This window comes from Panthera pardus, unplaced genomic scaffold, assembly GCF_024362965.1.
Source record: "Panthera pardus isolate Hobbes unplaced genomic scaffold, ASM2436296v1 HiC_scaffold_12, whole genome shotgun sequence".
Classification (NCBI taxonomy): domain Eukaryota; kingdom Metazoa; phylum Chordata; class Mammalia; order Carnivora; family Felidae; genus Panthera; species Panthera pardus.
In genome coordinates this window covers 60,850,851-60,866,002 of record NW_026526677.1, presented here as the reverse complement: position 1 = coordinate 60,866,002, position 15,152 = coordinate 60,850,851, and the positions used below count along the sequence as shown (strand labels likewise).

The following is a 15,152-nucleotide window of genomic DNA, read 5'->3' as shown; positions in this document are numbered from 1 at the left end:
GGGGAGGAGGGGAGAGGAGGGGCGGCAAGGGAAGCTCTGCTAGGGCACTAGCTGAAGGGCCAACGGTCTGCGGGGGTCGGAAGCGCCCACGCCCCCTCGGCCTCCTTTAGGGACTGGAAGCGGGCGCGAGTCCGGCAGGGTGCGAAGGGACGCCGCGCGCCGGGACCGTTGCGCATGCGCGCGGGGGCCCGTGAGCCCTTGCGAGCAGCCGCACCGGGGACCCCAGGACCCCAGGCCGGGGATGAGGGCGCTTTCGACCCGCACTGAATGGAAACGCGCGCGTTCGCTGCGATTTGACACTTGGTTTGAAGGGAAGACCTTGGTTTTCCTTCCTCGTTCCTAAACCGGTAAAACCGCCCTACTGGAATGACTCCTAGAGATCATCTCGGCCAACCACCTCGTTTTTATTAATGAAGCGACTGAGAAGACGGGAGGTGACGGAGGTGGGGCGCAGAGGCCAGGGGTGGTTAGCGGGAGTAGACTTTGGATTCGAGGGAACGGGGTTTGACCTGTGTGAACATGGGCACGTAACTGGGTTTCCTTGAGCTTTAGTTTTCCTCAGCTCCCTCGCAGGGTTGTGGGTCATAGGACCCACCTCCTCAATTTGTTTGGAAAAGCATGAAGGGGCGCCTGGGTGGCTCAGTGGGTTGAGCACTGGACTCTTGATTTTGGCTCAGGTCATGATCCCCGCGTTTTGTGATCAAGCCCCAAGCCTGCATAGGATTCTTTCTCTCCCTCTGCCCTCTCCCCTGCTCTCTCTCTCTCCCCTCTCTCTCAAATAACAAAGTAACATGAAAACACTAGCAAAGAGAGCCGAGCACACAGAAAGTGTTCAGTAAGTGCTAGCTTAAAGTCTGGTAATGCCAGAGTCCAGGGCTCTTGCCGCCGCGGCTCACTCTCAACAGCTCACCTATCTGGGGCGGCCCATTGTGAGTGAGTTGTTGGAGAAGGTCAGGGATTCCTCCGACCTCGCACCTAGTCTGGTTTTGAGCTAATGCCACAGGTGTCAGAGTTTGCGGAGGGGAGAGGCGGGTGGGAGGCAGGCTCAAATGCCTCAGCCCTGTCCCACCTCCGTCTTGCCGCCACCGGGCTCTCTTGACCAAGAAAAGAGTCCACATTCTTAGGAGAGAGGAACAAAGTGAGAGGAATAATTAGCCTGAGCTTCCAGTGATAAGAGGGCAATTGGCAGGTGTTCTTGATGATTCTCTTCAGCTTTCCTCCCCTTTCTCAACTTGTCCTGTTTTTTCGTTTGAGGGAGAGAGAGAGAGCGCGAGCGAGCGAGAGCGCAAACACCAGCAGGGGAGAGGGGTGGAGGGAGAGAGTGCGGGCGAGCAAGAGACGCCTAAGCAGGCTCCACATTTCGGGGCATAGACTGTTGAGGGGCCTGATCCAGGACCCTGAGATCGTGACCCGAGCCAGAATCAAGAGCCGGAAGCTCAACCGGCTGAGCCACCCGGGCGCCCCTCAACTTGTACTTTTATAACTAATGAAAGTTCTCTTTACAACTCCGAATTGGGGGGGGGGGGGATGCCGAGAGACATTCTCTGCATTAAAAAATAAGTACTGGGGATGCCTGGGTGGTGCAGTCGGTTGAGCGACGACTTCGGCTCAGGTCATGATCTCACGGTGTGTGAGTTTGAGCCCTCCATGGGCCTTGCTGCTGTCAGCGCAGAACCCGCTTGGGATCCTCTCAGCCCCCCTCTCTCTGCCCCTCCCCCACTCCCGCTCTCAAAGATAAGCATTAAAAAAATAATGAAAAGAAACACTTGCACCTTTCCTTTTTCCTGCATTGGTGCCTGATGAAGAATTTAGAGTAAATTAAAACTAGTCGCTGCTGTCCAAAGGGGTAGCTTTTAAATCAGTCCTGTGAGTGTAACCCTTTCATTGCTCCCCTTTACTGAAAGTCACTTGAGAATGTGAATATATTTTGTTTACTGCTCTGCCGATAATTCACTGTCATTAGCAAGAGCCATGTAGAAAACTTAGTCTTTTGAACTTTGATTAGAAATTTTAATATTATATATTGTCATTAAAAAGATCTGGGGCATCATTTCAATTAGAACAAGAGCAGAAGAAAACCAATGACTTGTAATTGAGTATTTCACATCACATAAATCAATCTCTATATTCAGAAACAAAAATCTCAAATTACCCTAATTCCTTCAGCAAAATCGTCTGTTGATATGGGTGACAGAGGTGCATCTTGCAAACCCAGATCTTAAAATTCCAATTCCCAAGACCAGTATCTTTGTGAAAAAGAATGACTTACACGGATTGAGAATATAAATTAGTATTGGATTATAACTCAAAGTATAAACTGAATATCCATGAAGTTATACTTATATACATAAATAATTGAATAAGGAGTCTAAGCATAGCTCTTTGCTTGTTAAGTGTGGGCTATGCATATTGACTTACTTTCAAAGAGAATACTATGGAAAGGTGTGGTGGGGGGAAGATGAGAAAGAGAAACTTTGCAGTGGAGAAACTTGACAAACACTGTCTCAGCTAAAGGATCAAGGTTAACATCAACAGTGATGTCATGTTGACAGTATGTACCCTTGATAGGACGTAATGAGAATGGCCCGTAATGAGAATGGTTTTCCTTTCCAAAACACATAACCCCAATATAATCATGAGAAAAACATTAGAGAAATCCCAGTTGAGGGCTATTCTACAAAATGCCCCTACCAGTGTCCCTCAAATTGCTGAAGTCATAAAAAGAGAAGTCTGAGAAACTGTCACAGCCAAGAGGAGCCTAAGGAGATATGATGACTAAATGTAATGTATTGTCTTGGGATGCCTGGCTGACTCAGTTGGAGGAGCATGCGACTCTTGATCTTGGGGTTGTGAGTTTGAGCCCCAAGTTGGGGGTAGAGATTAAATAAATGCACGCAAAAAAAATAATAAATAAAGGTGCCTGACTGGCTTAGTTGGTAGAGCATCTGACTCTTGATCTCAGGGTTGTGAGTTCAAGCCCTACATTGGGCGTGGAGCCTACTTAAAAAAATTTTAAAGAAAATTTAAATAAACAAACAAATGTAGTTTCATGGATGGGCTCTTTGGACAGCTAAAGGACGTTAGATAAAAACTAAGGAAATCTGAATAACATTGGGACTTTAGTTAATAGTAACATATTAATATTGGTTCATTAAGTATGACATGTTCCATAGTAATGTAAGATGTTAATAATAGGGAAAACTGTGGAGTGCCTGGGTGGCTCAGTCAATTAAGCGTTGGACTCTTGATCTCAGCTCAGGTCATGATATCACGGTTTGTAAGATTGAGCCCAGCCCGCATCAGGCTCTGCACTGACAGTGACAGCGTGGAGCCTGCTAAGTATTCTCTGTCTCTCCCTTTCTCTCTGCCCTTCCCTTCCTCTCTCTCTCTCTCTCTCTCTCTCTCAAAATAAATCAACTTAAAAAACAAAAGCACAAACAAAAAAAACAAAATAATAGGGAAAACTGTGTGGGGCATATAACTTTCTGCGGTCACAACTTTTCTGTAAATCTACAACTATTTTTGTTTTTTAATCTATAACTAAAATTAGAAGTTTGCTAAAAATAAAATATCACATAGCATCGGAGTTGCTGTTAAAATTTTTTTTTTTTTTTAGTAGAATTGGAACACCAGGTGGTTTCAACAGAGCCTGAGTTGGCCCCGGTGATTCTGGCAATGACAAGAGATGGTGAAAATCACCACAACTATTTAGGAAGAAAAGCTTCAGCACAAGATCTCAGTTGCCTTGGGACAGTTCTGTTTGGGCACCAGCAACTGCTGAGTTCTTTCGGCAGCTATCAGAGGCCTGCCTGCCCTTTAAGCCTCAACAGAATAAGAGGGGTTTCTACAGAGAGCCAGAGCTGGGGCAGTCAGGAAGAAAATGGCAGTGAAGACAACTGTTCTGGAGGGGCACTTGGGACTTCACAAAACCATTTGGGAGAAAATAAGGAAGTTTGGCTTTCCTGCAGAATGAATGGAAGCAGAGGCAACCAATTACTCTTTCGCAACTGTTGTTGCAGTCCCTTATTTACTGTGAAGGACGCTGTTGCCTGAAAAACAGGTCTACAAACTAAGAGGATTTATTGCTAAGGTATCTGTGAAGCTCTTTAAAATCTGTTAAATATAAAAATTTATAAAATATGCACACACACACCCCCACACTCCCCAAATGCAATTTAACTACCTGAGTCAGAGTGTATTTTTTTTTAATATAAAAGTTAAAACTAAGTACACAGATGCCAGAAGTCCCTTTCATTACACCTCATCTATTAGAAATATAAACCTCAACCAACTTGTTTTTCAACTTCCTTTTGTCGTTAATGATGGGACTGGTGATTTTGAATGTATGCCTAAATTTTTGTTTTAGAATTTAACTGGACAAATCTGATTTCTTGCCAGGTTTATCAACTCTTTGAGTTCTAGTTACGGAGCTACCTCTTTCTGAATTTCACTCCACCTAACTTCCTTTTTACTGTTCCGTTTCTGATGCTCAACTGGCTATTTCATCTTTACTCAACCTTTCTTACAGTGTGTACTATGACTGGCTCTTTTATGTTAAAAGTGAGATTTGCATTTTTTAGTAGGATAACTCTTCTCATCTCTAGATGCAGAACAAAATCTAACTGGATCTGTCAAGAGACACCCTAGCCCCAGAACAAGACTTGTTCAATGAAGGTTATGGACAGAATGACTAATAGGCTTTTTATCACCATGGAGTCTTCATTCATTCAACAAGTATTTACTGAGCATTAGTTAGGTGCCAGCCAGTACACTAGGCACTGTAATAATAAATACTATCTCTTTATTCTTGGTGCTTAAGCTATTGAGAAAGACAGTATTAAACAATGTTTAAGTATTATGCATATTAAGATAGGGGAATATTCAGCTGTCATCTCTACAGTTATGGTTTTTCATCTTTTAGGTGGGGGAAATCATAGACTCCTTGCATTTGATCAATGTCATAGACCTTTGCCCTAGAAAACAAACATACCCTCAAAATCTTGCCAGTAATTTCAAGTTATTCATGTGTCCTTTTGAAGCCTTTCCATGCACTCTGGGTTTAGGATTCCTACCATAAATGAAAAACACTAAAATCAGATGAAACCAGAAGAAGCAGGAATCCTAAAATATATGAAGGGGAAGAGAGACAAAGTGCTGAGGAGTAAGAGCAGCAAGAATGAAAAATACGTTTCCACAGATTTATTTTAACATGTGTTATCTCCAGCCAACATACATAATTAATGCTTCCTGGAACAATCCCCTATGGAGGAACCAATGCCCCACCAAGTGAACCTTGCCCTCCCATACAAGAACACTTTAAGAAGCTACCAGCTCCTTCACCTTTATAGCAACATGATGAGTGGTAAGAGGTGCTACAAATCAAAACTAAGCAGGATAAGGGGGATGGACAGTTACTGGGACTTTGTGTGTTTGTGTTATTTTATATAGTTGTACAGACTATCAAGGAAGACTTCTCTGATAAAGTGATATTTGAGAAGAAAATTGTAGAATTAGGGGAGCAAACCATGTGATTTTCTAGGATAGCTGTTAGGGCAAAGGGAGCAGCAAAAGGGAGGAGGCCAGTGGGCAAAGCAGAGTGAGTAAGGTGAGAGAATGGTGGGAAATGGGGCCAGAGAGGGAGATGTATATGTGTCAGGTGTCCCAGGGTTGAGGTGAAAGGGTCAGGGGTAAGAGATAGAACCTGAGGGGACCAGACTCTGATGGGATCACAGAATGAACGCTATTAGCAATGGGAAAACTGCTCAGTGAAACCCAGCAGGTGTTTTGCATTGCAATACCCACAACAGCACAAATGCTGAAGTGGAGTGGTTAGCCATATTGGATAATGGAGAGAGGCTTACTGAGCTTTACCTTACCAAGGTGAGGGTCCATGTGTGTTAAATGTGGACACCCCCTCTGTGTGTGTGTTCGAGGGGGTGGGAATAGGGTGGAGCCCGGAAACTGAAAGAACAATGGGGAAAATACTTAGGGAAGTGGTCAGAAAACAGAAGGCTAGGATATCTTCAGTGGGAAGAGCTCAGAAATAGAGAAAAGGAAAAGGATCAGGAAAGAAGGGAAGGGAGTAAGGAATCAATACATGTCAAATGTTCACAATTTTCCAGGATCTTGACATATATATTTTAATTTGGCTTTAAAGCAATACTATGAGATGGGTGTTATTGTCCCCATCTTATAGATAAGAAAATTTCAGACCCAGAAAAATTAAGTAAATTGACAAGGCGATACACTACTAGTAAAGAGTAGGAGAGGCAACTTTATTATTTTGTCTTCAGTTATTACCTATTTTCTTATGTTGTTGTATTGATTCATTCCTAATAATATATTTGGAGAAACAAAATTATGTTACAATTAGGAAGACAACAAAAGTGCAAAGTATTAGGTATGGTTATAATTTTGCTTATTGGGCTCTCCTCACTGTTGGATTACACACCTGGCCTTACAAAATAATGCCACAAGATGGCAGCATCTTACTCATTGGTTTGGGGACCACTCAGGTTCCATGGATAACTGTTTCAATAAAAATATTGAATAAAAATTTTAGGATTGCTTGTTCTAGCTTCGAGGAGAATGCTGGTGCAATTTTGATTGGGATTGCAGTGAATGTGTAGATAGCTTTGGGTAGTATTGACATTTTAACAATATTTATTCTTCCAACCCATGAGCACGGAATGTTTTTCCATTTCTTTGTATCTTCAATTTCCTTCATAAGCTTTCTATAGATTTCAGCATACAGATCTTTTACACCGTTGGTTAGGTTTATTCCTAGGTATTTTATGCTTCTTGGTGCATTGTGAATGGGATCAGTTTCTTTATTTGTCTTTCTCTTGCTTCATTATTAGTGTATAAGAATGCAACTGATTTTTGTACATTGATTTTGTATCCTGCAACTTTACTGAATTCATGTATCAGTTCTAGGAGACTTTTGGTGGAGTCTATCGGGTTTTCCATGTATGATGTCATGTCATCTGCAAAAAGTGAAAGCTTAACTTTATCTTTGCCAATTTTGGTGGGAATGCAAACTGGTGCAGCCGCTCTGGAAAACAGTGTAGAGGTACCTCAAAAAATTAAAAATAGATCTACCCTATGACCCAGAAATAGCACTGCTAGGAATTTACCCAAGGGATACAGGAGTGCTGATGCATAGGGGCACTTTTACCCCAATGTTTATAGCAGCACTTTCAACAATAGCCAAATTATGGAAAGAGCCTAAATGTCCATCAACTGATGAATGGATAAAGAAATTGTGGTTTATATACACAATGGAATACTACGTGGCAATGAGAAAGAATGAAATGTGGCTTTTTGTAGCAATGTGGATGGAACTGGAGAGTGTCATGCTAACTGAAATAAGTGATACAGAGAAAGACAGATACCATATGTTTTCACTCTTATGTGGATCTTGAGAAACTTAACAGAAGTCCATGGGGGAGGGGAAGAAAAAAAAAAAGAGGTTAGAGAGGTAGGGAGCCAAAGCATAAGAGACTCTTAAAAACTGAGAACAAACTGAGGGTTGATGGGGGGGGGGGGGGTGGGAGGAGGGGAGGGTGGGTGATGGGTATTGAGGAGGGCACCTTTTGGGATGAGCACTAGGTGTTGTCTGGAAACCAATTTGACAATAAATTTCATATTTAAAAAATATTGAATAAAAAGTAATGTATCAGTTATAGTCTGTGCTCAGACTATACTATCTTGCTATACCTGTCTTGCGCAGAAATACTTGTCGAGAAATAGTGTAAAACCTCCTAAGTTCACAGAAATACATCCATTCATAGGCATTAGGATCTTGACATTTGCCTCCAGGTAAGCAGAAATGATTTCCAATGTTGTGTGGGAGTTATGGGAAATGGTAGAATGTAGTCCATCAGATTTCCACCTGGGACATCAGAGAAATATGTGTTAAAATTCTAGCTTTGACTCTTAGCTGCATGGTATTGGGAAAACAAAAATCTTTCTAGGGGTGCCTGGGTGGCTCCGTCAGTTAAGCAGCCAACCCTTGGTTTTGGCTCAGGTCATGATCTCACAGATTGTGGGTTCAAGCCCCACATGGGGCTCTGTGCTGACAGTGTAGAGTCTGCTTGGGATTCTCTCCCTGTCTCTCTCTGCCCCTCCCCAGCTTGTGCTCTCTCTCTCTCAAAATAAACATTTAAAAAATATCTTTCTAAACTTATTTCTTCATTTGTAAAATTTTTGCTCCTTAGATTTATTGTGAATTTCAAATAGCACATAAAAAGCTCTTGGTGAGTGTTTGACACTTAGCACTTAACGTATAGTAGCCATTATATATTAATTATTTATATAATATTTATTGTTTTTCTCTATCTTTCTAGTGTTAGAAGTATAAGACACCTTAAAAACTATGTAGTGTTTTTTAAAATTTTAGAAAGTGCGAGTGGGAAAGTGGGGCAGGGAGAGATAAAGAGAATCTTAAGCAGGCTCCACGCTGAGCTTGATCCCATGACTCTGAGATCATGACCTGAGCTGAAATGAAAAGTTAGACACTCAGCTGACTGAGCCACCGAGGCACCCCCCCCACACAATTATGTAGTTTTGAAACCATCATAGAAACGTAAAGATGGATGGAAATTAAAATGAACACACTAGTGTTTCAGCAAGGCTTGACTTAAAACAACAAATTTTTGTCTCCCTCTTTCTTGAAGCCTCCCCCTTCCCTTCACTTGTTTTTCTGTAGAATCCTTTGTTCCAGGAATGTGGTGTCGATATTGACATCTTGCTGACCTCAGTGTATACTCAGTAAAGAGACTGGGATGGTGGGTACCAGTGCTAGTCATGCGACCACCTCGAAGACATGATGGCACGGCTGATAGCATGTACCAGATTCCACCCAGATCCTGTATTTTCCTATTAAACCCCTCAGCCTTTTACCGCAGTCAAGCTTACAGTCTCGAAGGCATTAGCCTCCTGCAGCCTCATTTGCCTGACAAAGAAATAAACTGTCTTCCTTTTTTATACCCAAACTCTGTGTTTCATATTTCAGCTCCAGAGCACAGAGGTTGGTTTTTGACAACTGTCTAATGGTTCTCGACCTTGTGTGCATATTGGAATCATCTGGGGAACTTTAAAAAAATCTGTCTGTAAATTAGAGGCATCACATTTCCTGATTTCAAAATATATTTAGAAGCTACAGTAATTAAAATAATATGGTATTGACATAGAGACAGACAAATAGACCAGTGGAACAGAATAGAGAGCCAGAAGTAAACCCATGGATATACTACCAACTGATCTCTAGTAAGGGTGCTGAGATTATACAATGTGGAAAGGACAGTCTCTTCAACAAATGTTATTGGAAAACTGCATATCCACATTCAAAAGAATGAAATTGGATCTTTACCTTGTACCATACACAACAATCAACTCAAAATGGATTAAAGACTTAGATATAGGACCTGAAACAGTGAAACTCCTAGAAGAAAACATAGGGGAAGAGCTTCTTGACGCTGGTCTTGGCAATGATTTCTTGGATATGACACCAAAAACATAAGCTTCAAAAGCAAACATAAATGAGTGAGATCATAACAAATTAAAAAGCTTGCGCACAGAAAAGGAAACAATCAAAGGTGAAAGGCAAAGTACAGAACAGGAGAAAATATTTGCAAACCATTTATCTAATAGGGGGTTAACATCCAAAATACACAAGGAACTCTTAAACCTGATAGCAAAAAACAAACAAACAAACAAACAAAAAACAAGTAGCCCAATTAAAAAGTGGGCAAAGGACTTGAAAAGACATTTCTCCAAAGAATAAATACAAATGGCCACCAGGTACATAAAGAAGTGCTCAACATCACTAATCATAAGGGAAATGCAAATCAAAACCACAATAAGGTACTACCTCACACCTGTTAGGATCTCTATTACAAAAACAAACAGATGAAAGGTAAGTATTGATAAAGCTAAATGAAAAATCGGAAGTCCTGTACATTGTTGGTGGGAATGTAAAATGATTCAGCCTCTGTGGAAAATAGTATGGAGATTCCTCAAAAAATAAAAATAGAACTACCGTATGACCCACAAATTCCACTTTTGGTATATATCCAAAATAATTGAAATCAAGATTCTCAAAAAGATATTTGCACTCCCACGTTCATTGCAACATTATTCACAATAGCCAAATGTCCATCAGCAGATGAATGGATAAAGAAAATGTGGTATACACATACAATGGAATATTATTCAGCCTTAAAAAAGAAGGAAATCCTACTATTTGTGACAACATGGATGAACTTGGAGGACATTATAAGTGAAATAAGCCAGTCTCAGAAGGACAAATACTGTATGATTTCCCCTTTTATAAGTATCTAGTATCTAAACTAGTCAAATGTTTGGAGGCAAAGAATAGAATGGTGGTTGCCAGGGGCTAGGGGAGAGGGAAATGGGGAGTCGTTAAGTGGTGTAAGGTTTCAGTTACGCTAACTGAATAAACTCTACTGATCTGTTGTACAACATAGTGCATAGTTAATAGCATAGTATTGCACATTTAAAAATGTTAAGAGGGTAGATCTCATGTTAAGTGTTTTTGCCACACACAAAAATGGGACACTAACTTTTGAAGGTGATGGATGTGTTCATTACCTTGATGGTGGTGATAATGTCATGGTTGTACGTATATGGCCAAACTCATCAAATTGTCAGCATTAAATATGTAAATAATTATATCTCAATAAAGTTTAAAAATATATATATATCTGCTGTCTGGAGGTCCAGCACCAGAAATTCTGATTTAGTTGGTCTGGGGTGCAGCATGATCATTAGAAGTTTTAAAAACTCTCTGGATGATTCCAATATGCAGCCAAGGTAAAGAAATACTTCGCTAGACCAATATCCTCACTGTAAAGATGGGAAAGAGGCCCTGAGAAAGGAAATGACTTGCCTGTTGATATGAGATCAAGAACTCAAACCAGGGTCCTCTTGAGCACATAACACTGCTTCAGAGTCACTTCCTGTGCTTCCACACAAACACTGCCCCAAATTGTCTCATGTCATAGTCCCTGAACACATCGGGTCCACCCCTGTGTCAAAATCCACAGCAATACAAGCCGCCACTGGAGTGCTTATTGTGTGCCAGACACTGAACAAACCAAATTCTATGTGTTATGTGTAATCCATACAGCAAGCTTTCAAGGAAGGCATGAGTGTCCTCATTGGAAGAGGACGAGGCTGGGGGCACCTGGGTGGCTCAGTCGGTTAAGCGTCCGACTTCGGCTCAGGTCATGATCTCACAGTTCATGAGTTCAAGCCCCACATCGGACTCTGTGCTGACAGCTCAGAGCCTGGAGCCTGTTTCAGATTCTGTGTCTCCCTCTCTCTCTCTGACCCTCCCCCATTCATGCTCTGTCTCTCTCTGTCTCAAAAATAAATAAACGTTAAAAAAAAATTAAAAAAAAAAAAAAAGAGGACGAGGCTGATGTTCAAAGACTTGAAGAAACTAGCTGAAAGTCACAGCTAGTGAAAAAAAGCCAGGATTTGATTCAGGTCCACTGGACTTCAAATCTCTTTCACTACAGTCACTGCCACTGTTCCCCCAACCCCTTACCTTCCTGGGTTATTTCTTCCCCAAGAACCAGCTCTAGTTTCACTCCATCTACAAAAGCCCTTCCACCCCATACCACAGGGATCTTTATATTTATCCAGCTTTCATGGCACTAATCACCCACATTAGCTACTTGGAAGGGTCTATCTCACATGGTAATTTCTTGTGTCATGTATATGATCTGTTTCCTTCTCCAAGAGGCTGAGAAGGAGAGGGACTTTCCTCCAACTGTGTTTCTGTCCTGGTCCTGTAGCTGTGTCGAGATACAGTGACTGCAAGATCATAATAGTATCTAGTCCTTTTTGAGACTCTTCCACTGGGAGTATCTGCAGAAGGGGAACACCTATAGGCCCAAGTAGAGTTGAAAATTTGAACTGAGAAAGAATGGAATTTTCCTCAGGTTTGGATTTATAGCAACATTTACAAGTAAGCCTCTAGGTGTCAGTAGAAAGCCTAGTTTTAAGAGTGTGAGAGTCCAATGAAACCAAAATCTTCAGGCTAGGAGTTTTTCTCATTGTAACCATGAAGCTAAAGCTAGAATTCCCTCTGCAACATAACAACATGGAAGCAACATTCCTCTCAGCCCAGGGGTCAGTATAATAAGTCAGCCTCTTCCATGTTTGGACAGCTTTACTGGCATGCTGTTCTTGGTTTTATGTGAAACTCTGCTTCCTTGTAACTTCCACCTACTGTCCAAGGAAATTAAGTGGCAACAGCCCATGCACTGCACCTGGACCCAGGCATGTGGAAGGCCTGTTACAGCTGAGTCAGGCCTTCCACAAAGATTGATTACTCTAGGATGTTGCTGGCACCAGTGGGAGCCTTGCTGCTCTGGGCTAAGCATTATCCACCCTCAGAGCATACGGAAGGAGGCAAGAGAGCAACACACCTCTGTCAGGTTGTTATTCTCAACCAGGTTGCTATCATCTCTGCTAGACCCAGAGATGGAGAGAGTGACTCTTTCTAGCAAAGTCCAAAGACCTGGAAGGAAAGAAAAGCCCCCTTTTTACTCTGTTCTTCCCAAGGGCTCTTCTCCAATAGCCTGGTCTTTGCTTAGTCAAACCCATTCTTTCTCCTCAAAAAAATAGAGATTATCGCTGTACTTTCTGGTCCCAGCTGTATTCCTGAGAAATATATAGAACAAATCCAGTGTCTCTTCTAGGCATCTGAAGACAAAGATTAAGGCAGCCAACCAGCCAGCCACACATCCATCCATCCACCCATCCATCCATCCATCCATCCATTAAACATATCTTTACTGGGAGCTTACTATGTGTTGGGTATTTAGTATCCTAGTAGGCAGTTAATAAGTGGCAAATGGTATTATTAAAAATCTGATGATTAACTCAGTCACAAGTAAATCCACTTTTATATGGTGGATTTTTGAAAAGGGAATGGAGAGATAAGGGAACTAGCATTTACTGAATATGAACTACCTACCATGGCGTTAACTGCTTGCTTTACAATGCTCTATATTATTAGAGACCTCCCACCATCTTTTGAGGTGGGTTATCTACATTTCCATTTTAAACAGGAGGAGGCTAAGGCTTAGAAAGCTTAAGTAACTTGACCAAGGAACTACAGCTAGTAAGTGGTGGGCTGGAGTTTGAATACTGAGCTCTCTAACTACAAAACCACCACACTGTGGGCCTCACACGGGAATCCTTAGGACAGTTGAAGCAACATCACGGTCACTTCAGGCCATGTGTCTGAAATGAACACTTTTATTTTATCATTCTATTTTTAAAGTAATGCCCAACTCAGGGTGTGAAATCATGACCCTGAGATCAAGAGTCTCATGCTCTAGGGACTGAGCCAGCCAGGCGCCCCTGAACACTGTTTTAAATTAAATTAAATTTTCTTTTCAAGCTTTCAAACCTAAACCCCTCATTCTCTCTGCTGTATTTTTAAAATTAAGTTTACAAAGTGACTGCTTTGTTATTGTTTTCTATAGAAGTCAAATTTCCTGTCAATACTTTTCCATTATAAACTTGGACACATGACAAAGTATATGGAAATCAATAGCAGTAATTTGGGCATTCATCAGTTTCCCTCTAGAATTAGTTCTTTGATTATACTTCTTTTAATGGATAAATCATTGTGATCATATGAAAGAAAATTTTTAAGAAAATAAAAAAAGATTACCCCAAATCTCATATCCTAATACAACTACTTCCATTCTAATTCATACCCATATGTGTGTGTGTGTGTGTGTGTGTGTGTGTGTGTGTGTATTTCAATTGTAAGTCCTTAATAAATGTAGGCTATTATAACTCCAGATGTTATATATATATATATATATATATATTTTTTTTTTTTTTTTTTTTTTTTTTTTCTTCACTCAACCTTACTTAGAATCATTTACCCATGTTTCTATGTAGTTTTCCTAATGGTCCCATTTAATAGCTGTCTAATAGTTTATCAAATTTCAGTCTATTTTTAAGGCCTTTAAAAAATGTTTTTAATGTTTATTTTTGAGAGAGAGAGAGAGACAGACAGACAGACAGACAGAACATGAGCAGGGGAGGGGCAGAGAGAGAGGGAGATGCAGAATTGAAGAGGCTCCAGACTCTGAGCTATCAGCACAGAGCCCTACGTGAGGCTCAAATTCACAAACCGTGAGATCATGACCTGAGCCACCCAGGCACACCAATTTTAAGGCCTTTAGAAATGAAGTTCAGGGATTACTAACAAGATATATTCTCTCTCTCTTTAATTCATTATTTAAGCAGTCTGCTTAACCATGACTTTCACTTTTTTTGTTGTATCCATTTAATGTATTATGACCTCAAGAAGACAAGGGGTAAAAAAGAAAAAAAAAAGAAAAGAGGACAGGGAAATATTTTTTAGTCAGCAGGACATTTTCTTTTTGGTCTTAGAGGGTTTTGGTCAAAATCAGGTTTGCAATATTGGTATCACAGGAGAATGGTCATGAGTTTAATTGGTGTATGTTTCTTCTCAAGTCCTTAGTGTCCTGATCCATTCCCCTGCTGACTGAAGCCCTCAGCGGTAGCTTCTGAAAACCTATTTAGGCTTTCATGAGTCAGTTAACTCTTCAAGGCTTTGCTTTGTGGAACAGGTACTTCTTGGTAACTGCTTCTTATTCTTTCAGTGCCTGCTATCTCTGGCAGCAAGCCAAGTATGAAGGCCACCATTTGGTTGCTGGGTTTTGGTTTGTGTGTGAGTGCATGCATGCAATCTTAATTGTATCTTCCTGCAATCCCCTTTTCTTCAGCTTAAAGGTCGTCAGAGCCATCAGGAGAGAGACATAAATGTGATCAAAGTTAGAGTTTTTTCCAGCCTATACTGCAGGATCCTGATGATCTCTAAGGTTTCTACTTGGAAAGGGGAGTTACTTTGACCATTTGACGGTCACCAGATGTCTATGAGGCCTGTCGAGGGGATGGGTCTCTCTAGTTATGCTTCTAGATCTGAAGACGAATTTTCTCTTGGTTTTAAGTAGGAGTTTAGACAGAGGAGAAGAAGACAAAATGTTGGATATGTTCCTGCAAAGAACTTCATCAAAATAGAAGAAATATTAAGAAATTGCAAACAAATGATAAAATGTTTCCTTTTATCT

The 15,152-nt window shown here is 41.1% G+C and overlaps 1 long non-coding RNA gene across 6 annotated transcripts in view; it reads left to right on the top strand.

The window, feature by feature from the left end:
• The first annotated feature begins 145 nt into the window (after positions 1-145).
• Positions 146-15,152, top strand: part of LOC128776186 (uncharacterized) — a 40,415-nt gene continuing 25,408 nt past the window's right edge. For 2 of the 6 annotated variants that reach the window (XR_008421229.1, XR_008421225.1), the window contains exons 1-2: positions 146-1,866; positions 3,620-5,362. This is a non-coding gene — a long non-coding RNA (uncharacterized LOC128776186). The remainder of the gene's footprint in view (positions 1,867-3,619; positions 5,363-15,152) is intronic. The other 4 variants (XR_008421230.1, XR_008421226.1, XR_008421228.1 and 1 more) reach the window with 2 other exon arrangements.